Consider the following 26,911-nt stretch of genomic DNA (forward strand, 5'->3'; position numbering starts at 1 on the left):
CACATTGTACCCAGTATGTTGGTTATAATCAAAAAGTCAGATAATAACTAGGGTTGACAAGGATATGGAGAAATTAGAAGCCTCATATTGAATGAAAATGCTGCAGATGCTTTGAAAAAGCATCTGGAAGGTCCTGAAAAGGTTACTATAGAATTACCATATGGCCAGCAATTCTGCTCTTACATCTAGAAAGAAATGAAATGAAAACATATGACTATGCAAATACTTGTACACGAGTGTTTATAGCATCATTATTTGTAACAGTTAAAGACAGGAAACAACTCAGACGTCTCCACCTCCTGAATAGATAAATGTAGTAAACTCACATAATGGAATACTGTTCAGCAATCCAAAGGAATGAAGTACTGATACATGTTGCAACATGGATGAAATTTGGGAAAATGTTGAGTGAAAGAAGTCAGTCATAAAAGAGCGCATATTGAATATTCTACTTACACTGAATGTTTGGAATAGATAAATCTATAGAAATAGAAAGTAGATTAGTGGTCACCAAGGACAAGGGAATGGAATGGGGGAAATATGGAGTAAGGGCTCATGGATGTGGCATTTTCCTAAAAGAATTTTTTTTTCCTAAAAGAATTTTTTATTTATCTTAGAGAGAGAGAGAGAAAGAGAATGAAGAGAGCAGAGGGAGAGGTAGAGAAACAAAGAGAATCTCACTCAGACTCTCAGCTGAGCACAGAGCCAGCTGAGACAGGGCTCAATCCCATGACCCTGAGATCATGGCCAGGCCAAAACCAGGAGTCTGACACTTAACCAACTGATCGACCCAGCCACCCCAGATACGGCATTTCTTTTTGGGGGTGATGAATACATTCTAAAATGATGGTTGCACAACTCTAAATATACTGAAAACCATTGAATGTAGACTTTATATGGGTAAATTTTATGGTATATGAATTGCATCTCAATAAAAATGTTAAACAAGACTATAAGGTGTGAGCTTGTGTTGGTGAAAGCAAAGGAGCAGAGAAGGGATAAAAGGAAGAGAAGAGGCCTAGGAACAGGGCTGAACAGCAAGATAAGGGCTGAGTTGAAACTGGTAGGACAGAGATAATCAAATAATAGTAATAACACATGCTTTATAATAATATAAAGGGTGTTATAATATAGGTATTATATATAAGAACAAATAACATAATAACCAAAACATAATAATATAACAAAAATTCAGACCTTAAAAAATTTACTATATAGCAACACAAAACCATTCTTAATACCTTTGACTTTAAAATTAATATACACAGCTTTGTTTTTTTTTTTTAAGATTTTATTTATTTATTTGACAGAGAGAGACGCAATGAGAGAGGGAACACAAGTGGGGTGGGGAGGGGAGTTGGAGAAGGAGAGGTAGGCTTCCCACTGAGCAGGAAGTCTGATGAGGGGCTTCATCCCAGGACCCTGGGATCATGACCTGAGCTGAAGGCAGATGCTTAATGACTGAGCCACCCAGGCACCCCACAACTGTGTTTTAATAATAGTGTTTTGAGAGGAAAAACATTCTTTGGGATTAGTCATAAGATGGATTCAATCCAGTATATGCCACTTACTCGCTGATTAACCCTATGAAAGTTACTTAGCTTCTCCAAACCTCAGTTTCCCTATAAGTGGAATAGGTACAATGATACATTTTCCTGATACTACAATACAGTACAGGTAGTGTGTTTCTGCTTGGCATGGTATTAGATTCCATACATGGTAGCTTTTAGTAGAGGAAGTAGTATAATCATTATCCTTCAGTGACAATCACTACCAATTTGCTGTATTCTACTGAAATTTCTATTGTATTTATCTACTATGGCAATAGGATAGTCCAAAGTTGTTACTTAATAGAATATCGTTTCTAGGTTCTACAGGAGGATGTAGGCAAAAAGAGGCTTTTCTTTTCTATTACATATCAAACAGTTATAGAATAGCAAATACTTTTCATCATATAGAAGAAAACATAGGAAAAAAAGAATAATCAAAAGAAACTGATCTAAAACCCAACTGTATGTTATTACAAAATAATATAACTCTCTCATTGAGGTATCACCATTTAGAAAAGAAAGTTAAAGTGAAAGGAAGAACAGAGGTAGAGGTACAGAAAATAGGAGACAAATAGAAATTGGAGTCTCCAAAAGCAGAAGAACAAGAAAAATATATGCAACTGAAGACAAATAATTCTTTGTTATTATACCATCAACTTAAAAAATAGACAGTTTCAGTCATGACAAATAGGCAATAAAATATAACAATAAAAAGGGCGAAATGACATTTAAGTTTTGTATATTGTAATACTATGTCATAAAAAAAGCATAGTATATAATAATAGATAATACTCGGTGCCAAACATTTGCCTACCTATTTCATAGAGAGGTAGATGCTCCTTTAATGCTGAGAGGTTAATTACACACATATATTTGTGCATTTATCCATAACATCCCTTATAAAATGGCAGTTAAGAAATAAAATGGAGGGGGCACCTGGGTGGCTCAGGGGGTTAAAGCTTCTGCCTTCTGCTCAGGCCATGATCCTAGGGTCTTGGGATGGAGCCCTTCATCGGGCTCTCTGCTCAGCAGGGAGCTTGCCTCCCTTCCCTCTCTCTGCCTGCCTCTCTGCCTACTTGTGATCTCTGTCTGTCAAATGAATTTTAAAAAAAAGAAAGAAAGAATAAAATGGAGATGAGCCACAAGGAATAAAACAAATAAAACACAGGAGAACAGACATGAAATTTCCATATTTTACTGGGCGATGAGAAATCTGAAAGCAGATAGATGAGTGGAGGCTTGCCCCTCCACACCCATGAAAGGCTCAGAGCTGGAGAGCACAAGGCATCTTAGAGGTGGGCAAAGCATAGTACTGAAAACAGTCGTGTTGGTTGGCAAGTCTTGTAAGCATAGCTAAAAGCTATGGCTAGGTCCCATGATGGTACATTGTAGCCAGGCAATAATTTCTCTATCTTCACTCCAGGAGAGAGACTGGAGATTTATTCTCCAGGAAAATTGCACCAGAGATGTTCTGTATGGAAAACAAGACATGCAAGGCACCATGCAGGAAAATTAAGTGAAAATTTCCATAATGAAACCTGGAATCCCCGGTTCCCTTACCCCCTACTATTTCCAGAATACCTTCTGAAATAGACTGGAAGATTCTTTTTGGTAGGAATTGGACAGCCCCAGAAAACAGATTCTCTTTCCATGGCATATATGGCTCACGTACCCATCGATTTTAATGAAGCCCATTCTTGGGTAGGCACAACCTGGCACACAGAACCTCTGTGTCCCAGGTTTAATTATTAATGCACATCCAAAGAACACCAGACATTTGAAAATACCTCCCACATAGAAAGCCAGAGGGACAGTGGGAAAAGAGAAAGGAGGGATATTTTATATAGCATCATTGGATAGCTCTGTAAAAGGCACTGAGTAACTTATACCATTCAATAAATACCATTTTTGAAAAACAGAAATACTAGGCTTAATTTATTATAAAATTAAAGATATGTACCTGATATATCCATGCATACATTTAAAAGATTCCTGAGCAGTTTCCAATTTCTAGGCATTAGGCAAATTATTAAGAGTAAGCAAAGAAGGGCGCCTGGGTGGCTCAGTGGGTTAGGCCTCTGCCTTCGGCTCAGGTCATGATCTCAGGGTCCTGGGATCGAGGCCAGCATCGGGCTTTCTGCTCGGCGGGGAGCCTGCTTTCTCCTCTCTCTCTCTATGCCTGCCTCTCTGCATACTTGTGATCTCTCTCTCTGTTTCAAATAAATAAATAAAATCTTAAAAAAAAAAAAAGAGTAAGCAAAGAAGAATGAAAGTTTCTCTTTAAAATAGCTCAGAGTCTAGAAGAAAAGAGACAAATATGCAACACCTCCCCAAATTACAACAAAGTGTAATAAATAATGAAGTAACGGGATGGACACTGTTTCGGGTATCATACAAGAAAAACAATTAAATGGGAGAGTCTCCGTCCCAAAGCAGTATAAACACATATGTAGAACAAATTCACAAGTACTATTACCTATGTTAATATGTGCTTTTTAAGGTAATATAAGGAAATATTTATAATTAAAAATGATTAAAAGTTTTTCTCTAAGAAAATTAAAAGCTTTCTGGGTGAACCTAATTTCAAAGAAACTTAGCTACTTCATCAGATAGTCTTAGTAGAACTCCAGTTATAACAGCAGGCTTACTCGTAGTAATCAGCTGCTGCATTGGGCTATTTTTACCTTTGGGCTATAAATATCGAGGCACTTTAAATGGTTACAGAATTAACATAGAGCTTTGAACAAATGATATTAAAATCCTTTGAGAGTTGTACTTAAGCAATAACAATTTATCAACAGCTTTACCAAGCTGTTAGCTGGTTAGTCTAATTTCACATTCATAAGAAGAAGCCTTATACAAAAACATAATAAACATATTAATTTTTAGTAATCATAATTTGTTCTCCATCAATGACACATATCAATCTCTTAAATACTAAAGTTCTGGGGTAATTCTGTTCAATTTTAAACATGCAAAGTCTACTTTTTTTGTCTTAGTAAATTTCCAGTAGTAGACATTAATTACAGTAGAGCCTGTTTTACATACCTTATTAAGGGCGTCTGTGTGTTGAAGTCAGTTAAGCATCTGACTCTTGGTTTCGGCTCAGGTCATGGTCTCATGGTCCTGAGATTGAGCCCCGTGTGGGGCTCCATGCCCAGCTCAGAGTCTGCTTGGGATTCTCTCTTCTTCTCCCTCCACCTCCTGCTTGTAATCTCTCTCTCTCAAATAAATAAATAAATAAATAAATCTTTAAGAAGGGGGGGGGTAGAAAAAAAAAAAGAACTGACAATGATCCAGCATAGGGTTTTACCTTGATTTTTCAAAAGCATCCTTGTTTTTACCAGCATCATCTCTATCACTACATCTACGTAGAAATAACCAGCAGGACATTGTGGGGACAAGAGAGAAAGCCATGTTAACCTAAGTACATAGTGTTTTTTCTCAATGTTGCCATTCAGTATTCCAATTGATTGAGTCCTCACTGCTACACATGCATGCAAAGCACCCTCTCGGGCTAAGCTTCTGTGAAATATCTTCACTTTAAAATTTGGTTTATGTGTTGACATAACATTCTGACCTAAAGACTAGAAATTTTGATGATATTTCATAAAGTGTCAAAATCTGATGGTTTTATTCTGATTTCTTTGCTAATTTTCTTTATATAAATTTGATCTTCTGTTGTGTAATACTTTACTCTTTCTATGAAAGTTTATATAGCATATCCCAGTATACTCAGGATAACTTCTAGAAATAGATTTAGCATTAATCCCACCTGGAATCTTAGGAAGCTGAAAATGGAAGAAATTAAATATCTTCTTTAGGTCACCAAACTGGTTAATGGCCAGAAGAAATTGAGTCAAGTTAGTTCAGCTCTAATGCAAGTCTCCTTTATGAGGCTTATGCATAATTTTCGCATGCGCATGAATACAGAGAGAGAACTGGTATTTTCCTGTTGCCTTAAGAAATACAGACTAAATGAGAAATTGTGAAGTGGTATTGAAAATATTAAGGCTAATATAAAAAATGGCTAAAGGTAAAACACAATGATAAAATAACTGACAATAGCATCAAAATTATTAAAAGATGGTATTGGTACCGACTATCTCTTACTTGAAGGGTTAGAATATATCAGTCTCATGTTGCTCATAGCTCTTTAACTAAAGGTGATCAACAATTAGTCTTCTGTCATACCATCGTAGTAGATTGAATAACTACTTGTTTTTATACTCACATAGTCTTCAACTTTTTTGCCCATTCATATTACATCTACTGTGCAAAACATCATGCTGCCATTCTTTCAGTTGTGGAACCAAGGAACAATTTGGCAACAAATAAGAATATCATTTAAGTGTTTGTGTTTATCTTGTTCACTACTCTTCTGCCCAATAAACTAACTTCGCCCAGTTCACTTACAGTAACATTGTTCCAGAGAGATGGGGTGCCTGGGTGGCTCAGTGGGTTAAGCCTCTGCCTTCAGCTCAGGTCATGATCTCAGGGTCCTGGGATCAAGCCCCATATCGAGCCCCGTATTGGGCTCTCTGCTCGGTGGGGAGCCTGCTTCTTCCTCTCTCTCTGCCTGCCTCTCTGCCTACTTGTGATTTCTCTCTCTGTCAAATAAATAAATAAAATCTTAAAAAATAAAAAAGATTCTTCCAGAGAGACAGACCAGCAACCTTTTAGTTAAGTGGTCTTTCTGCCCTATCATATTGCCCTTGTTTGGAAAAATAACTCATGAATTTAGCTAACTAGAATGAGAATTTTAATGATTTATATATAAAAGAACCAATCTAAACTATGAACCCAGTTTTTCTTTTGGTGTTCTAAGTATTACAGTATTCTCCTGAGAGTTGCCTAGGCATATTTTCTACTTACAAGAAAATACGCATTATTTAATAATGGGATTATTTCCCAATCTAGTCTTCACCTGCATGTTATGGAATTATTCGATTATATGTATTCAACCTCTGTGATAAATACCTTTTTTATTTGACTTCTTTCCAAAAGAACTGAGCAATTATCTTATGAATTTAATGAATGAATGAAGTCAATCTAAATTATTATGCAAAAAATATAACATTTTTCCCATAAACTTAGGGAGAGTTTGTTTATTTGATTGCTTTAATTTGCATTATGAGTTTTCATTTTACTCTGCAGTATTTTTTCCAAAATAGAAAAAGCAGTACTTAAAATAATGCTCCTAAAAAGTGACCTTTTGATGTGATGGAATGAGTCAGTGGATCTTACTTGTGAGGTTTATAAGCCCAGGTTTATCTTCTGTAGGTAAGCAAATAACTTAAGGAAAATATAAGCCATTAAAGGCAGGTTATCTTTAATACCTGAAGGATTATGTAACCCTGCACTATTTGTGTTGATTCTGTCTACACTACTTACATCTTCTTCTAATTTCTCAACTTTTTCCTTAATTTTACACTTTATGTCTGGCTTTTGTAGTTATTGGAACAGTACAGTCAAAGCTTCCAATTAAGTCAAAGTTTCCAATTAAGCAATTGGAAGGAAAAAGGAGCTTCAACTTAGTCTTAAACTGAGACCAGTCAGTAATATCAAAATAGTGCAATTTGTCCTTAATGAAAATCTCTTTTCTGGCAAAATCTCAAGAAATAGACTATTAGCATCTTGCCTATTAATACATGTCCCTGAATATTTAAGATTAAAAACAAACAAGATCTTTAAGCACTGACACCTTCTGGATCTTTCGTCTAAGCTTTTGAAAAGAAGTTGTCTGTGATGATTTAATTCATCTTAAACAACCTAAAAGCAGTGAAATTAATAACTGACTGAGTTTCTGGTCTTTTTCTCACTGAGACTCAGGCTCTTAAGATATAGTAGGATATCTAAGGAAGCACCCTACTTACTCAACCTCTAGTTACTCAGAATAACTCTCACTGAGTGCTGTGATTGTGTCTTGCTACTGGGTTAAGTATCTGTTAACTGAATAGCAAATGGAATAGCTCTGGGTACAACATCCTATTGTAACATGCAAGGTATATTTTCATCACTGATACCTAAGCGAATTTGTTTGCTGCAGCCTCAACAGCAGAAACAACTGAAACCTTAGATCCTCCCCCCAACCTTGTATTACGGATAAGGTCTTTCCCATATCTTCACCTAATATACATAATTTACTCCCCGGGTGTACTTGAGAATTGGTTACTCCAATTGCCTAAGTCCACACACGGCATCTGGGAACATCCCTCTGTGTAGAAGGTAGATACACTCCCCCTCTGTTTGTTGAGGTTGCATAACCTTGGACTCTTCCCTTGGCCGTTATCTACAAGATTTGTTACCAAATTACTCTGGATACAAGTGTAAAATCAAGGTGGTCAATATTATATCTTCTGGGGAAATTACTGTGTTCTATTAGGAAAGCTATAAATTTTGACTTCCTCTATGATTATTTTCACTATGCTTTCCGAAATGAGTAACCTTTACCACATAGTTATACATTTATAAGAGACAAGGACTGAAACTGTGCAAATCATGGCAGAGAGTCAAGTTCCCTTGTTTCAGAATTATGTGAAAGAAGAAAAACATGAAATAAATGTCAATGATAATCTGAAATCATTACCGGTAATGATTTGGCTAACATTTCTTGGCAACTAAGTGCCAAGCATCATGTATAGTGTTTTTATACAATATCTCATTTAAATTCATGATTCCAAAGAACAAAGATGACCTCACCAACAGAAGAAAGATGGGCTGGAAAACACAAGTTTTGTCTATAAAGAAGATGGTCTTTGGAAGGCAGAAAGTTTTGAGAAGTGGGAGAGCAAAAAGGATCTTCAGTGACAGGAGTTCCTTTCTGGGGAAAAGGATATAAAAGGCAGGCCCAGGGTGAAACAGTCCTGGGAGGGGCAATCTGTGAACTGTGGGGTTGGTGCTCTGTACAAAAAGTTTGTCCCACTCTTCTCCGCTTTAGAGACCTGTTCCACGGCTGGAGAACTGCCACCATCCAAGAAGCACTCAAGTTTCTAGAGGAATTCCTGGTAGGCTACAGCTGAAGTGACTGTCTCCTGGGCTATAAAACATTAGTCTGGAAAAATGATTTTAAGCCAGGACCAGAAAAAGCCAAGTATTTTCTGAAGGTCACACCCGGATCAAAACACTAGAGATGTATTCTAAGAAAGTGGAGAATAAACCACAATGGATGCCTTAGAATAAAGCCTTGAATAAACTCAGGTCCCATTACCCTGTCTATCTCCTCTGTCATCCTTCGCCCTACCTCGTGAAATTGTGAAACTGTGAAATTGTGGATAAACAGATCTCTGGGCCCACTCAAAGGGTGGTTTTCAATCCCACTTGTGAAGGCTGCTGCCTCTAACTCCCTCTTTGCTTTCTTATCTGACCTCACCTCCTTCCTAGCCACTCAATCAAAAGAGAGAGACAGCAGCGCGCGCCAGAGAGAACCAAAAGGAAAAGGAGACTAAAGTCGTTTTATTCTAGATGTTTTCAGAAAGGTGTTCACGTCATTTCCAGATTCCGTGAAGAGATAATCTCCAAGGTATCACTCAAGTTAAAGAGACGGGACTTTTTCCCTCCCCCGCCCTTCACCACGCACCAGTGCAAGACGAGGGAGGAGACGGCTGAGAGAAGAGGGAGGAAGGGGGAAAAGTGAGAGAAGCGAAATGAGAAAGGGGTGTTGAAGGAAGAGATGAAGGCAAGAAGAAAAGAGTGTTAGGGGTGGTGGCGAGCGTCTGGCGACCGCCCGCGCGCACTCCGGACCCAGCCGGGCGCCGCGCCCGAGTCCCGCAGCGCGCAGCCAGCCCGCAGCGCAGAGAGCAGCCCGGACGCGACACTCTCCGCCCGGCGGCGGCCGTTGCCCAGCACGGTAGCAGTCCCCTGCGCTCCCCGGGACCCCGAGCGCCGCCTTCCTGGCTCCGAACTGCTGCGGGGCAGCGCTGCCGGTGAGTGTGCGGGTCGCGCCGGAGCCTGGCGCGCAAGTGGGGAATCGGCGCGGGGGAGCCCGGGCAGTGTCGGTCCTCGGCGGGCGGGCCAGGAAGCCCTGCGGGGCTGGAGCCTGATTCCTTTCCGACAGTTCTGTGGGGTGAACGAGCAGCGCTGGAATTCAAGAATTGCCCTTCCCCACTCAGCCCGCAACCTCCGCTCCCTGGGGGCGAAGTTGCGGGGAGCAGGAGTGGTCCTGGGCCGAGCAGGTGCTCGGGGCTGGGAGGGAGGGGCCCGACCTAGGCCCAAGGGCGAGGGGTGGCGGTCGGAGTCTGCGACACCCCACTTCGCGTGCAGGCTTCCGGCGCTCCTACCTTGAGGAGCCGGTAGGGTGGAGAGAGACCGGGAACCGGCCAGAATTCAGCACTGGAAGGACAGTAGAGTCTTCGAATCCTTCCTCCGCTGGGGTGATTCTGGGGAAAATGGTTAGAGAAATGTGAGGAGCCGGGAGGAGGCGTAGATGGGGCGGGGGGGGGGGGGGCGGGTTGCAGTTTTCTAACTTGATTTCCCGCGGGTGCGAAGCACTGAGGTGAAGGGCAGGAGAAAGCTTCCACCTCACGGTCGCAAGGTGTCTGGGCGGAGGCAGGTCCTGTCCGATGAAGGAAGGCGCCTTGTTCAGGGGGCGGTTGAGCAAAAGAGAAAGGGGGTCTGAGTGGGGGTTGATAGGGTTCCGGTCCCCGAAGGGGCTTGGAAAGCCGCATCTGTGCGCCCGGAAAGTTAGGAAATGAAACGCAGGATGAGGAGACAATCTATAGGGAGACGAGCATTTGGGGTGCCTCAAATGCTGAATGGGCTTTTGGGTTATTTCCACTTGTACGAAAGAGGCGTCCCCGATAGCGCACTGGATGAGAGCTGAGGATGTACTTCCACGCACTTTGGAAGAAACCTTGAGAAGACTTCGTTTTCTGCATGTAAAGTATTTCCCTGACACTTTGAGGATTGTAATACAGTTAAACTGATTAGTTCAGTGAACATTAAAGACCACAGAAGGAGGAAGAGTCATCGGCCACTCGTACCACTTTTTTTCTGGAATATCTACGTAATCACTGCCGTTTGACTAAATTTTAGTGGGCGTGCTATATATACCAAACGCCAGGAAAATGAACCAAGTTCAAGATGGGTTTCACTCTGGTTCCATTTATATACAAATCTTTGAAATTTGATTTGGTGATCAAAAATCGAAATCATTAGGTTCAGGTGCCCCTTTTGTCCATGTATTTGCTGACGAAAGAGAACTGGACTCTCAGCTGGTTTTCACTAGGGAGTTGGACTGTCAGTCAAGAGCCAGAGCAAACCTGAGGAAGCCTCCATCCCTCTGGGCTTACAATAGCTGATCCTCCTTCTCTTTGCCTTCCCCCCTCTCCAGACTAACTCCTAGGCAGGTTTGAGCATCATCACGGTGTGTCTCCTACAAGGCAAGTGTAGTTCCTGCTCCTCTCCACCTCATTCAAATCTGTGCGTCAGTTGGTCTCCGTAATGAAAGTAGTTATTCACTCTTCCCAATCAGAAGTATTTTTCGATGATTTAGGTAGATTGTTCATTAAACTCAGATGTTTCTAGAACAAATGTTCTGCTTGCCTGGTATCAGCTTAGGAGTTCCCAGATGTGAAAAGCAACTTATTTTGTCCAAGATATTTTAATATATTTTCCCACACCTCCTTTGGTCAGTATGAATCTTTTGTCAAGCCTGGTCCTCTGAGGCTTATTACAGAGCTGTTATATCAAGGGTGTGTTCCCTTTCAACAATATATAAAGAGCTCTGTTGGAAGGAAGATTCAAAGAATAATTCAAGTTTTGAGAGTTCATCTCATTAGGTAAGTTTTATAAATGTCTGGGATTGAGCAACAGCACATTTGTAAAAGCAGCCTTTTCAGTTTTCAATAAATAAATAAATGTATTACTTAACTCATTTTATAAAGTTCTTAAGCATATTGTTCTTATAAAGACTCACAAAGCTGCTAATAAAAATAATACACCACAACTTTCTTAGCAAAATTTGGGGGGAGTTTAGTCTAGAATTGGGTGCATATCTCTTTTTTTTTATTAGAGAGAGAGAGAGAGCGAGCGAGCACAGGCAGACAGAGTGGCAGGCAGAGGCAGAGGGAGAAGCAGGCTCCTCACAGAACAAGGAGCCTGATCCCAGGGTGGGACTCGATCCCAGGACGCTGGGATCATGACCTGAGCCGAAGGCAGCGGCTTAACCAACTGAGCCACCCAGGCGTCCCGGTGCATATCTCTTTTAAAAGACTTGCAAAATTACAAACATAATTACAACATAATTCTTAACTGGAAATGAGAGGAGTGATAGTTTGAATTTTCTTATATACTAAGTATGGTGTCTTTTTATTTATTACTGAAATCACTACAAAGATTTTTAAAGGGCACTTTCTAGTATATGGCTAGTGTAAAACAACATGGATATGGTAATATTTGAAAGGCCATGGCAGGATTCTCTCTCTCTCTCTCTCTTTTTTTTTTTTCAATATGAATTTAAGAAGTGGGAGGGATACTATTTGAGGCAGAGTAAATAAGATGTAGTTTGTTGCTTCCTGATTGCTATTAACTGAAAGCACTAATAATCCTTAGGTGGTGGAGTCCTGAGACCCATAGGAAAATATATGTAGTTATCTGATATAGAACCGTAGCTTCATACCCCACAGTGAGAAACCTTGCTTTTCCATTCCCTCAGCCTTAAATTAGACAGACAAGAAATACTCACTTCTTCTCTAAAAGTGATGAACTCTTGAAGTGTAATAGGGAAACTCAGAATTGGCATCTGTAATGGAAATCATTACTTCTACTGGAGTAGTGCCTGGGTGGTGCAGTCCATTAACAGCCCAGCTCTTGGTTTTGGACTGGGTTTGATCTCAGGGGTAAGATCGAGCCCTGCATGGGGCTCCATGCTCAGTAGGGAGTCTGCTTGAGATTCTCTCCTCCTCTCCCTTTGTCCCTCCCTCCCTCTCCTGCTCTCTCTCTCACACACACACATAAATAAATAAATATTCAAAAAGGAGGAAAAAAAGAGAGAAATTATTACTTCCACTTGAAAAGGTGCAAAGAGAAATGTCAGAGCCTAGGACCGAACATAAAGAAGCAAAAATTATATCAATGAGTACACATAAGTATTCACACGAGTTGACTGTATTGACCTGATAATTTCTCCAACTTCTTGATGGTGTTTCCTTCTCTCAGAAGTAATAGGTGGCCTTTTAACCCATGGTATGGAGTTTCTGTTTTCTTCTATGTACTATAGGAGGCCATTAAAGCATTTCTATTGGGAAACAGTTTTACCAGGACCCTCTTGCTATTGTATTGAAATAAATTTTTAAAGATAAGAGGAAAAGAAAGGAGGCTATTAGGAAGCTACTAGTTGCCTAGCCTCATGTTTGACTAGAGTGATAGCAGTGGATATGCCAAACCCTGGATATATTTAGAGGTAAAAGTGACAAGACTTCATGACGTATGAGATGTGGTTGCTGACGGAAAGGGATCAAGGTTCATGCCTGGATATATGATCAGAGCAGCTGAAAGAGTGCAGTTGTCACCAACTGACATGGGAAGAATAAGGAAAAGCAGTTAAGTTTTGAGCAGCCGATTGGATCTTCAGAGGCAAGCATCACAAGAGAAGTTGGGATGGAGCTCAGGAGAAAAGTCAGAGCTGTAGATTAAAATGTGTAAGTCACTACTGTGTAAATGGTATTTAGAACAATGGGGCTTTATGAAATGATTTGAGGAGAAAATGTATTTAAAGCATCATACTGAGAAAAGAGCTCTAGAACAATCCAAAACATGGACACTGGAAAGAGTAGGAGCCAGAAAAGGAAACCGAGAAGGAGCAGTCAGTGAGATGGGGGAAATGCAGAAGGACGTAAAGTCATGGAAGCCAGAGGAAGAAAGTATTTTTAAGAAGGAAGAAGTGAGAATCAGCCATGTCCAATGCTGCAGAAGAGTTAAGTTATATGAAGACACAGAATTACCTTGAAATTTTCTTTGGCCTTGATAAGAGCTATTTCAGTTGAAATGGTGGTGATAAAGTTTGAACAAAGACTGTTGACCTTGTGATTCCAGTCCAAGGAATTTATCTTACAGATATATTTGCACTTAGGAAAGATCAGTAATGTTCCAAGTTACTCCCTGCAGCTTTTTATACAGGTAAACAATTGAATGCAATAAATACCTGTGAATAGAAAACAAGTCAAATAAACTATGTACATTCATTCAATGCATTACTATCCTGCTGTTAAAATTATTAAGGCAGCTTTCTGTGTACTAATGTGAAAAGATTTTCAAAGTATATTAAAGAGAAAAAGTTGCAATGCGGTGTGCATGGTATGTTATCACTTACTAAAGAACAAAGAAAAATGAACCCATGTATGAAGTCATATATTAAAAAAAATAGATAATAGTGGTTGCCTACAGGGAGGAAAACTGAAGTAGGGTACAATAATAGGAGGGAGGGGCACCTGGGTGGCTCAGTGGGTTAAAGCCTCTGCCTTTGGCTCAGGTCATGATCCCAGGGTCCTGGGATCGAGCCCCACATAGGGCTCTCTGCTCAGCAAGAAGCCTGCTTCCCCGCTCTCTCTGCCTGTCTCTCTGCCTACCTGTGATCTCTGTCTGTCAAATAAATAAATAAAATTAAAAAAAAAAAAAAAGTAGCCAGAGCAGGCCATGGAGATTTGTTTTTAAAATAGGGACTTAAGGGACGCCTGGGTGGCTCAGGGGGTTAAGCCGCTGCCTTCGGCTCAGGTCATGATCTCAGGGTCCTGGGATCGAGTCCCGCGTCGGACTCTCTGCTCAGCGGGGAGCCTGCTTCCCTCTCTCTCTCTGCCTGCCTCTCTGTCTACTTGTGATCTCTGTCTGTCAAATAAATAAAATCTTTAAAAAATAAATAAATAAATAAATAAATAAATAAATAAAATAGGGACTTAAATGGAATTAGACGAATGAGAATGAACCAGCAGAATGAAGGGCTGATTTTATTTATTTATTTATTTATTTATTTATTTAAAGATTCTATTTATTTATTTGACAGAGAGAGAAACAGCAAGAGAGGAAACACAAGCAGGGGGAGTGGGAGAGAGAGAAGCAGACTCCCCACTGAGCAGGGAGTGCCTTGTGGGGCTCTATCCCAGGATCCTGGGATCATGACCTGAGGCGAAGGCAGCTGCTCAACAACTGAGCCACCCAGGCACCCCAAAAGAGCTGATTTTAAAAAAGAGAGAGAGAGAACTGAGCGCCTGGGTGGCCTAGTCATTAAGCATCTACCTTCGGCTCAAATCCTGAACCCAGGGTCCTGGTCCCTGGTCCCTGGTCTCTGGTCCTGGGAGTGAGTCCCACATTGGGCTCCCTGCTCAGTGGGGAGTCTGCTTCTCCCTCTCCCACTCCCCCTGCTTGTGTTCCCTCTCTTGCTGTTTCTCTGTCTAATAAATAAACAAAAATTTTGGAAAAAAAAAAAAAAAGAGAGAGAGAAAGAGAGAGAAAACTACGGGAGCAAAGTCATTTAATAGTTGGTAGGGGATAGCATTCCAGAACCTAGTGAGGAAGAGAACTAGCAACACTAGGAATGGGGACAGTGCCTTCTCCTACAAAGCTCCAGACCTGTATCAGTCCTTTGGTCAGCCTCCTACGTTCCTAGAGCTAAGTGCTGCCTCGGACATTTGTATAAGCTCTTCTAATGGATACTACTGTAAAGTCTTAGTTCTAATGTCATTTGGACACTTAACCTCCCATCAAAGCTTTTCTTACCATTGGTTGGCATTTTTTTTTACCAGTGGTTGGCATTCTCTCTACTTCTCCAAAGTAGCCTGAGCGTAGCTTGCCACCCTTTTCATAACTCTATCTCTGTCCCTGCCCCCTGTGCTCTCAGGATGATTCTTCTTTACTAGGAATTCAGACACCCCCAGGAATGAAGCTCCCTCCCCTCTTATGACTCTTGTGTATTAAACTGCTCAGCTACTCTCCTCCGATCCAGTCCTACAGTCAAGCTGACCTCCACCGCTGCTCTGGATCCTACAATTGCCCCCATTCCAATCTGAACCTTGCTTCATTATTCATTCTTTTTATCACCTTCAAATTTAACTTCTTAATGACTCCATCGAATAAATTTATTAAGATCATATCACTCTCATCTTTAAAACAAGCAAACAGAAAAGACTGTCATGATCCTGAACAACCCTTATATCTAGTCCTATTCACTCCTTTTCTTAGCCAGCTTCTAGAATAAAACCAATTTTTATTTCTCTCCACCATCTCTTCTCCTCCCATTAACTCCTTTCCCACCATAGCCTGACTTCCACCCCTACCACCCCCTGAAACTCCTGTGGCCAAGTTCATCATACCTTTAAACCAGAGGCTATTAATCACTGAAACCTTAGCTTGCTAAACTATGTAGGAGTAATTGACAAAGTTAACGATTAACTATCCATGCCTTCTCTTCCATTAGACTCAAAGATAACTTTCTTGCTCTTGAAGAAAGTTAGTGACAGCACTCTCTTGGTCCAGTTTTTTTGTCTTTGAATTTTACTTCTCCATTCATTTGGTGATCCTCTTCCACTGTCTATCCTTGGCTCTCTTCTGCATTCACTGCCATTTTTCTTATTCTCCTTTGATCAAAGATCCCTTTGAGAATCTAAAAACAAAAAGGAACAAACAACTATGGTATTTCTTCCCAGAAAACTAATGCACTTAGGTAGAAATATTTGCAGATAATTTTTGTCAATTAAGAGACTCACTGAAGTGCATCCATAAGTATCAGGAATCCTTCCTACACATTCTTATAAAATAATACTATTACCTACTATGTTTTCAGTTACCTCCAAATGAGATAATGGTCCTAGTTATTTCAAAAGTGAGGACGAATCTCAGTTCTAACATTGCTTATTAATGGTTCTCTTTTGCTGTATCCAAGTCCCAACACATACTACCTTCATGAGTTTTCCATACTTTCACACTACATTATTTCTTCTTTACATAATTTCTCTTTAATTTGAATCACATCTTAAAGTAAAAATAAATTATTATTTTATCACTGTAGTTAGTGTAAAATCAATATTCACAAATAATAGGCAATGATTAAGAAATGTAAAACAACAAAAAAAAAAGGTAGCGATCTTATTAAATTTTAATCAGGTGTTTATTGCCAGCTAAAAGCCTTGAGCCTAAGGCCAACTTCCCCTGCTTATAAGGGAGATAGCAAAAGTTAAAAACGAATCTTCAACAAACTGCAACTCTCTCAAGAGATTCATTCAAAGGGAAAAAACGTTAAAAAGGGAATTCCTCACTTTATGAGACAGTGTTATTTAGTGCCATTACTAGTGCAAGTGAAGTCATGTTGTATAGCCCCAGTGGGACTTGGACTTGGGAAAATTTCCCTCTCTTGAACATATCCAGCCCAAAGCTCCTCACTAAGCTATACACCTGGAGATTATGGACAGAGAGATGACATCTAGGTCCAGTCAACAGGTTCACAATTAAACACATCTTTTTTCCTCACCTAATGTAGAAGTCTCTTATATTCCATATCCTATTGAAGAAACTCCCAGATACATTTTGTAAAATTTTTCTGCATGCCAGCCAAACTCAATCAGTCTGATGGGTCCCTTGAATCTACTTCCTGATCATCCCCAAACTTACTTTAACTCAATATGCCTGGTCTGGACCTTCTTTTTAAATACTGTTAACCTCATATCCCTGGACCAAGCCTTGCCCCCATGAGTTGTTTGTCCCATACTGTCAACAAATTAATTTTAAAGATTAGTTCTGTCCTATGCTTAAAATACATTAATGGCTTCCCATTTCCCTCTGGCAACAAGCCAAGCTGTTTAGCTTCCCCTTCTAGCCCTGGTTCACCTGGATTTCTGCTCCAGCTTCCTTCCCACTGCTCTACCTTGCCCACCTGCGAGCTATGCTTCAGTGGTAGGGAACTTCTCACATCACATTCAGCTCACACATGAGGCTTTCCTCTCTGTTCTTCACTTAGCTCTGGATGTCCTCCCATCTACCTGGAAGATTTTTAGTCATTTGCCAAAATTCAGATTTATTTGCTTTCCTTTTCAGACCATTTCTTTAGCCAGAAAACAACTCACTCCCGATCCCTGGCTATGAACCTTTTGCAAGCTTCTGTGCTGAGCTCACCAGGCTATTTGTAGTTTATTTATTTATATGTCTTCTCTCCAATTAGACCAGTGAGTCCTTGGATGCCAGAATTGAGGATTTTTCATCTCTATTTCCCCTAACTGAATGAACCATAGTGTTTGGCACCAAAGGCATCAAAGGGGACTTCTCTGACTCCCCTGTTGCTCGTGGTAAAAGCTCCCATAAAGAAAACATGGCCCTGAATACCTCACAAATACCCTTGGGTAGAACTGATTTTTGAAAAATCATCTCAAAAACGTCTTTCTCTATTCAATGGTGTCTCTCTCTATGGCATTTCACTCTTTTGAACTACTTCACAAAATTAAAAAACTGAAAAATTCAGAGAACCTTCCTAACGTAATCTTCTATACCCACAATCTCCAAGACAGATGGTTGTTTTCTTACATAATGAAACCTCAAGGAAAGAATATTATATAACTTCCCTCAATAACCCACTTAGTGTTCAACTACCTTTACTCTTTTATACAATATAAATTGACATTGCTGTAGTTGCTCTATTTTTTTATGAAGTGGACAATATGTGGTTACATTATATCAATTTTTCATCTATTTCAAAACAATGTCAGCCAACATTGAATGAAACTATCTCAATTAAACCAGGAATTATTGATACTCACTCATCTTTTGCAAATTTCTGCCTCTTCGCTATTCAAGAAGTCTTTGTTTCCAGTTCACCTTGCATCTTTCCTCTCTTTTTTTATTTCTCCCTCTTATAATTAGTATATATCCGAGTATTCACACATGGTGAGAACTGATGGAATAAAATCGCCTTTGAGATGGAGGTTTTATCGAAACCAGTATATACACTAAAGCACTCCAGGTTATGTGCAAATACCTAGCTGTCAAAAGCCCTAATTTTAGAATTATGGTTTTTTAATCTTGCAACACTTCACATTTTGAGGCATTTGTCATATCTTAAGAAGTTTACAAAGTATGATTTTGTTTTCCAGTTGCCAGAGCAAGCAAGTTTCCTGTCTACTGCATCAATAGCTGAAACAGTATCAGGAAAAGACGGATTTGGCTCATGCTTACAAGCAGGGGTGGTTTATTGAGGTGCTATCAGTAATAATGAATAGGTTAGCCACATATTTTCATAACTTCTTATTAAATAATGTTTGAAATAATGAGTTCCCAATTTGGAAAGTGGTCATTTCGACATTGTGTCTGCGTATTACCCAGTGCCGCCTCTGCAACATAGCACTAATAATTCGAGGCATCTTTTAGCTGTTCTTTGGTATCTTGGCAGCTATGCTTGACAAGGCAAAGACCCTTCAATCTTTATAATTCTAGTTGAAGTAAAAGCAATGGATCTCTCTTTTTACTTGCGTAAAGTCTAGACTGTGCAATTTTGACCCTTCCTGTTTTGAGAAAAAATAGCTTGACTTTTAAATGCTCAAAGAACCATTTTCTCTCAAATCTATCTATGGACCTTTCTTTCCCCTCTTTCCTGATTAAGTTCAATTAACCACCATTATTAGTCCTGAGACATACCAGAAGAGAGAAACACACATTCTTCCCTTCTTAGGCATAATCCTGGAAAGGGTTTTCAAATGAATAGGTTAAAGTTGTGGCAAACTTCAGTTTTGTCCTAAAGAAGGTTACCAAGATTTAGCAAAAATCTCTGCAAGCTTCCTTTCTATGCATATCCTCTCTATATACTCTGTCACGTAAAACATTTGTGACCTTTCATTAAATATCATTCTTACCTCAGGACCTAAGTGGAGACAATCTGTCGATCGTTGCACTTTCTAAAAAGTTGACAAGTGTTTCCACCATTGTAAAATTGTAGACAGACAGTAATTCTGCATTGGCTGAAGAAGGTTACATTAAAACCAGTATCACATGTTGGAACATTAGATTTTTTGGAAAATCATCTCATTGAATATAAGATACAAATATGTAGAATTCACAGTAAAAAAGTAAGGAAGCATTTCAAGAATGAATAAATGTATGATTATATAGCATACAAAAAGTTGTATTGGACTCACAAAATGAAAATGGAAAGTAAAAGGAATGCTCCTGCCCTGGACACAAATTAACTGAGTAGAGGAAAAATTGACAAAATTGGAACTATACATAATTCCATGAGTACAATCAGAATGGCTTGAGAATGAACTGTTTGGTAGCTTTTTTTTTTTTTTAGAATTTATTTATTTGACAGAGAGTGAGAGAAGGAGAGAGAGCACAAGTGGAGGGAGCAGTGGAGGGAGAGGGGGAAGCAGGCTCCCCGCTGAGCAGAGAGCCCGATGCGGGACTCGATCCGAGGATCCTGAGATCATGACCTGAGCCAAAGGCAGAGGCTTAACCCACTGAGCCACCCAGGTGCCCCTGTTTGATAGCTTTTAATGTTGCTTCATATTCGGACAAGAATGATTATCCCCATTTTACAGAAGAAGGATGTGATGCCCAGAGACTTAAATGGTTTATCCTAAATGGTGAGACTGGCATGGGGGTAGGGCAGGGAATCGGGGACACAAATCCACATTTCACCTTGGTCCATTCATTTCCCAGCTATAGAGTATGTTGTCTTTTAACCCTGAAATATTTGAGAAAAAACTACATCCTCCTCTGGATTCTTTTTAAGGTATATTTTATCATTTTCATTGTTAGGTTTAAAACAAAAATGAATTGCAAAATTTACATTTAAAACTGAAAAGTATTTTCTCTCATATTACTTTACAGCTGCTTCCATATGCAAATATGTGATTTTATTCTAATAACATTTTCCTCATTATTGAAAACATTAATGTATAAAACTATTTAAAGGGGAAAAAAAGTCTCCATAATTCTATCACCACATTCTCACAAGAATTGGGTATTATATCTTAGTTTTTAACAAACTTTTGCTGAATTGATTCCCAAAATTATATATCTCAACTCTTATTGATACTGGTGTATTTTTCCTTTGATGACTTGTGAAGTTGAATATAATTTTTTTTACTTTTATGGTCATTTGAATTTCTTCTTTCTGAATTATCTATCTGTGCTTTTTTTGCTTTTAGTATGGACATATTTGTGTTTTTCCAAAGCCTTGTTTGTTACATGCTACAAATTTTCCCCTTTGTTGATTGATACCTTTGACCTTGTCCCATGGTAATTATTGATGACACTTAAGGTGAAGTTTTATGTGGTTTGACATTTCAATTTTTTACTTTAGTCTTAGTCTCATGAAACCAAAAGTTTCCATCCCAACTTTCCATCTAGACTTTCCATCCCAAGATCAGTGAGATATATGTTGATATTTTCCGATATTTATTATCTTATTTTCTGTTTAGCTCTTTGATCAAACTTCAGTTCATTTTTATATATCATGTATGACCTTTTTTTCTGAAGAGGTGCCCTATTGTCTTAACACCATGTTTTGAAAAGTTATTCTATCTTCACTGGTATGAAATATTAAATCTCTCATCTTTTAGATGTTTCTGTTTGCAGTGAACAGTTCTATTTCATTGCTGTCTCTTGATTGTTGTAGTACCTGAACTACTTTTAGCTATTGTGAATTGTGTATTATTTAAGCAACTGTTTTTAGCAAAGGTTTTCTATCATTCTTCTCCAAAATTTTGTGTATTTTTCCTGTTTGTTCCTCCTTAATGAGTGTGAGCAATTTCCTGAGATATCAAAAAAGTTAAGATTTTTATTGAAATAAGCATCTTGAGTACATTTAATGAGAAAGGACTGACTGGATTTCCCACAGAGAAATATGATATCTCTCAATTTATTTAGGACTTGTTTCATATTGTGAATAAAGTTTCATAATTGACTTCTCATGGGTTCTTTACATCTCTTCTTTGGGTTTTTCCTGGGTATTTTATGTTATGGAATATTAATATGACTTATGATTATTTCTTGCCACGTCTTCTTGTGGTTATGGCTAGTTCACGGAAAAGTCACTTATTTTTATTAATTTATCTTTATTCTATTTAATTTATTTAATAATTTTATTTGCTAAATTCTTGTTAATATAAATAGTTTTTCATTTCCTTGGTTATTTAAAATAGACTATAATATATTCTGAATCCAAAAATTTTTCTGTTTCATATTTTAAGCAAAACAATAGAATATAATTGTGTTTATAAGGAATTATTCAATGTCATTTAATATCATTCTCAGTAGTACAAACCAAATAGTGTACCATTGAACTCTAATGTTCTTCTTTAAAAGTTATTTTGAAGGAGTCATTATGAGTGACAAAGTTTTAGGTTTTTGTGCTTAAATATTTTCAGCTGATGCTTATTTTTATTATCATATTGTATCTAGAAAATGTGGCCAGCATGATTTCTATTTGAGATGCTTATGTAAAGTTTTCTTTTTGGTTTATATATGCTTAATTTGTGTAAAATATCACTGCACACTTGAAAGAGTGAATTACGTGCCGTGTATGGCACTAAAATTTAGCATTATATTCATCACTTCTATATTCTTGTTATTTTATATGATTAATCTGCTTACTCATTTATAGAGGTCCATTAAAGTTTCCCTCTGTAATCGTATTTGTCTATTTCCCAGTGGATATGCAACTGACTGTTGTTTTTTTTGTTTTGTTTTGTTTTGTTTTTCATATTGTGATGCTTGAGTATTGGGCACTTAAAGATATGTGATTGTCTAGTTTTCCTATTTGAAATTTACTTTCTCTCTTTCTTTTTTCATTGAGTTCATCTTGTTTAATAGTAGCCTTATTGTCCTTCTTTTCTTTAGGTTTGCCTCAAGTCTGTTGGCCTGAATCATATTTGAATTTTTCTTACAAGCAAAATATTACTAGCTTTTATTTTTACCTAAGCTGGATACTCGATCTGGATATTATTCCCTTTTAATATATCAGCTCACCTTACATTTTTAATTAGCTACTTTAAACATCATTCCATTATACCTGGACCAAAAATTTTTCAGTGTTTTTTTTTCTTTTTTCTTTTGTCACTATCTTTTGATATTGATGGATAATTTCTTGATTTGTTTATTCTTTTTGATGGTATAGCCAAGTGGAGTTTACATGTATTCTGTTAGAAATTGATGCAGGTCATTGTTTAAATTTCTTATCATTTCCAAGACTGTGTAGCTTGATAGGAAGTGAGGGGAACAAATGTTTCCATTATTTTCAGGACATTCAATAGAGTTCTGTTGTGAAAAGAAGCACTCCAGACAAGAGCTCAAGCTACTTGATTCAGTACCTGCGGCACAACTACAGGAAAGTTGCAATTTTAAAAAGGGTCAAGGTAGGGCTATGAATAAGAAAGGGGGAAAAAGGAAATTGATTGGTTTTATTTTGTGATAGTGGGAAGTCTTTGAAGCATAAAGGACATCACAATAATGTTTCAAATGTCCACACATGAACACTCACCTCTGAAAGATATATAATTGTAAAAGAGATTAATGTTAAAATTATTTTTTAAATGCTTTTCATGATTTTGGATGAAAATATTTTGACTAGTGGTGTTCCAGTAAATATTTATCAACCAACAGGGGGAGGGAGAGCAAGAGCCCAGATTTGTAGAGTTTGCTGATCTTCACAGTGCAAACAATATAAATGCAATAATTTAATCAGTTCCAAACTACCAGTGTGAAGTCACTGAACACAGTTCAGTGGGAAGAAATGTGCCCAATGACATTTAGCCAGTGGTAGGCAACTCCAGCATACTTTAGTATACCTTTGGTATAATCTTAGTCACATTTTTAAAAAATGATTACAAGGCTATATAAGATCTAACTGGTAAAAATAAAGGATTTTTTTTAACCTGGTAGTATATACTTTCATATTTAAAGTAATGAACAAGGCAGTGTGGTACAATTCAATGTGACTGAGACCATTAGGATCAGAAGCTGATGGGCTTCAATCCCAGCACCATTGCTTAGTGTGTGATTTTAGCAAAACTGCCTATTTAGCTAAGTCTTGATATACTCTTCTGTAAAATTCTGAATAATGAAAGCTATTTCACAGGCATCCGTGACTAAAAGATACCACCAATAAGAATGTAGCTGATATATAAGTAGATAATAATTCTTTTTTCTCCATCTTCTGTACTATCCATTTCCTTCTTCCTGTCCTTACTCATTAGAAAGTAGAAATATGAGGTCAGAATTGATGCAATGTAATTAGTAAGGAAATGGTCAAGCCTCCAGTGTTGGCATACTTATGTAGCAATCTGAAAAAATGGCTTTTAGGGACAGCTGGGTGGTGCAGTCTGTTAAGTGCCTCACTCTTGGTTCTGCTCAGGTCAGGATCTCAGGGTTGTGAGATTGAGCCCCATGTCCAGCTCTGAGCTCAGTGGGGAGTCAATCTGAGACACTCTCTCCCTATCCCTCTGCTCCTTCTCCTGCCCATCCTGAACAAATTCTCTCTCTTTCTTTCAAATAAATAAATAAATCTTTTAAAAAATGGCTTTTATATAAGGAGAAATCCTGAGAAATGCAGACACTACAGGAAGAATTCAAGAAGAATTACCTTCATTTGTTTTCTATTCCATCTTTGAAGTGTCAAAATAAAATAAGCACAAAACTTTGAAGAAGCTGGGGGGCAATGGCACTTGGATACTTTGACTGGATGTCATTGCTCATCATTTTTGCAGCCTCTATGGTAAAGGAAGAGGAAGACAAAGAAGGTGAAAAGGGTATCAAGTGGATCAACCTATGGGTGGTATTTGCCCCAAAAATACAATTCTGCAAAAGGTAGAGATAATATGTCATGGGAATGCATGGAAGAAAATAACTTCTGGGGTCTCCTTGGGCTCAGGTCCTGATCCCAGGGTCCTGGGATCAACCCCTGCATCTGGCTCCCTGCTCTGTGGGGAGCCTGCTTCTCCCTCTCCCACTCCCCCTGCTTGTGTTCTCTCTCTCTCTCTGTGTGTGTCTCTCTGTCAAATAAATAAATAAAACCTAAAAGAACAAAACAAAACAAAACAAAACTTCTGGCTATAATAAACAAGAAAGGCTTAAAAGCCTGACATTTAAAATGATATTTGCAGGATTTTGATGAATCGAAATTGTCAGATTTGGAGTATTTTCGGTGAATCAAACAAAAAGGTGAATTGGCACAGAAGTAGAAGAGATTTTTTTAATGAAAAAGTGAGTAACCTAATGGATTTCAAATGCAAACTAGACCCAGGGTAGGATCAGGAGATATACCACAAAAGTAGGTTGGTACCTAATCAACAAATGAGCCTATGTGAGATTTTCTATTTTGTATGTAACATCTTTAAAGATGCATACACTGTATTAGCTGCTTTATATACATTTTTGTTTAATTCCCAAATCAATACTAAAAAGAAAACATAATCTCGTTTGCTATAAGTTACAGAAGTTACTTCTCTTTTTTTTTTTTTTAAGATTTTATTTATTTATTTATTTGACAGACAGAGATTATAAGTAGGCAGAGAGGCAGGCAGAGAGAGGAGGAATCCCTGCTGAGCAGACAGCCCCATGTCTGTGATGGCTGGACCCTGGGATCATGACCTGAGCGGAAGGCAGAGGCTTTAACCCACTGAGCCACCCAGGCGCCCCTCCTTCTCTTTTTTTTAAAAACCACTTTATTGAGGTATAATTAGCATATAAAAAGCAATAAACACTTAATGTATACAACTTGGTGTGTTTGAAGATAAGTACATATCTGTGAAACCATCGCCACAATCTGTGTCATAAGCATAGCCACCAAAACTTTTATCTTGCCCTCTTCATTATTTTTAGTAACAAGGACATTTAACATGATCTATCTTCTTAGCAGATTTTAAAGTATACAATACAGTATTATTAAAATAGGTGCGATGCTGTTCAGTACATCTCTAGGACATATTCATCTCCCATACCTGAAACTTTGTACCCTTTGGGTAATGCTTCCCATTTTCCGTTCCCCATTAGGTCCTGGCAATCACCGTTCTACTCTCTGCTTATGAGTTTGACTGTTTTAGATTCTCCGCATAAAAAAGATCACATAATAGTTGTCCTTTTCTGACTGACTTTTTTCCCTTAAGATAATGTCCTACAGATCTATTCATGTTCCTGTGAATGGCAGGATTTCCTTCTTTATAAGGCTGAATAGTATTCCATTGTGTGTATATGCATAAATGTATATGTATATACATTTATATATCCAAAGGAATTAAAGCAAACGAATTAAAGCACTATTCACAAAACCAATATCCATTGACAGACGAATGAATAAAGAACATGTATATACATATAGGTATATGTGTGTTGTGTACATGTATGCATATATTTGTGTGTGAGTGTATATATATGTATGTGTGTGTATAAAGTCATGTTCTTTATTCATTCCTCTGTTGATTGGGTTGTTTTGTGATCTTAGTTTTGTGAATAGTGCAGCAATGAACATGGACAAGATTATGATTTTAATTCCTTTGGATATATACCCAGAAATGAGATTACTGGATTATATGGTAGTTCTATTTTTTTATTTCTCAGGTGCACTTCATACAATTTCCATAGTGGCAGCAATATTTCATTGTCATTCCCACTATGTCATTCCCACGACAGTGCACTAGGGTTCTCTTTTCTCCACATCAACAAATTTATCTCTTGTCTTATTGATAATAGCCATTCCAGCAGATGTGAATTGGTATCACAGTGGTTTTTATTTTCATTTCCCTGATGATTAATAATGTTGGGCCCTTTTTAATATACCTGTCAGCTCTTTGTATGCCTTATTTGGAGAAATGTCTATTCAGTTCCTTTGCCCACTTTTTAGTAACTTTTTTGTTTGTTTTGTTTTGTTTGTTTTTGCTACTGAGTTATAGGAGTTCCCTATGTATTTTGGATATAAACCTTTTATCAGATAGACGACTTGTAAGTATTTTCTCCCATTCCTTAGGTTGCCTTTTCATTCTCTTGATTGTTTTCTTTGCTATGAAAGCTTTTTAGTTTGATATAGTCTATGTGCCTATTTTTGTTGTTGTTGTTGCTTATACTTTGGGTATCATATCAAAGATTATCACTAAGATCAATGTTAGAAAGATTTTTCCTTATGTTTTCTTCTAGAAGGTGTAGTGTTTCAGGTCTTATGTTGAAGTCTTTAATCTGGTTTTAATCAGTTGACAATATATATGTGGATTTTATTTCTGGACTCTCTCTTCTGTTCCATTGGTCTGTATGTCTGTTTGCCAGTACCATACTGTTTTGATTATTGTACTTTTGTCATATATTTTGCAATTTAGAAGTAAAGATACCCCCATCTTTGTTCTTCTCGCTCAGAATTGCTTTGGCTACACAGGACCTCTTGTGGTCCATATGAATTTTTA

General features: G+C 38.2%; 1 protein-coding gene across 1 annotated transcript in view; it reads left to right on the plus strand.

The window, feature by feature from the left end:
* Positions 1-9,239: 9,239 nt before the first annotated feature.
* Positions 9,240-26,911, plus strand: part of HTR1F (5-hydroxytryptamine receptor 1F) — a 149,199-nt gene continuing 131,527 nt past the window's right edge. Inside the window, 1 exon segment of the mRNA XM_047745145.1 lies at positions 9,240-9,475. The gene's annotated coding sequence lies outside the window, so the exon portion shown is untranslated.

The sequence above is a fragment of the Lutra lutra genome, chromosome 1 (genome assembly GCF_902655055.1).
Source record: "Lutra lutra chromosome 1, mLutLut1.2, whole genome shotgun sequence".
NCBI classification, from domain to species: Eukaryota; Metazoa; Chordata; class Mammalia; order Carnivora; family Mustelidae; genus Lutra; species Lutra lutra.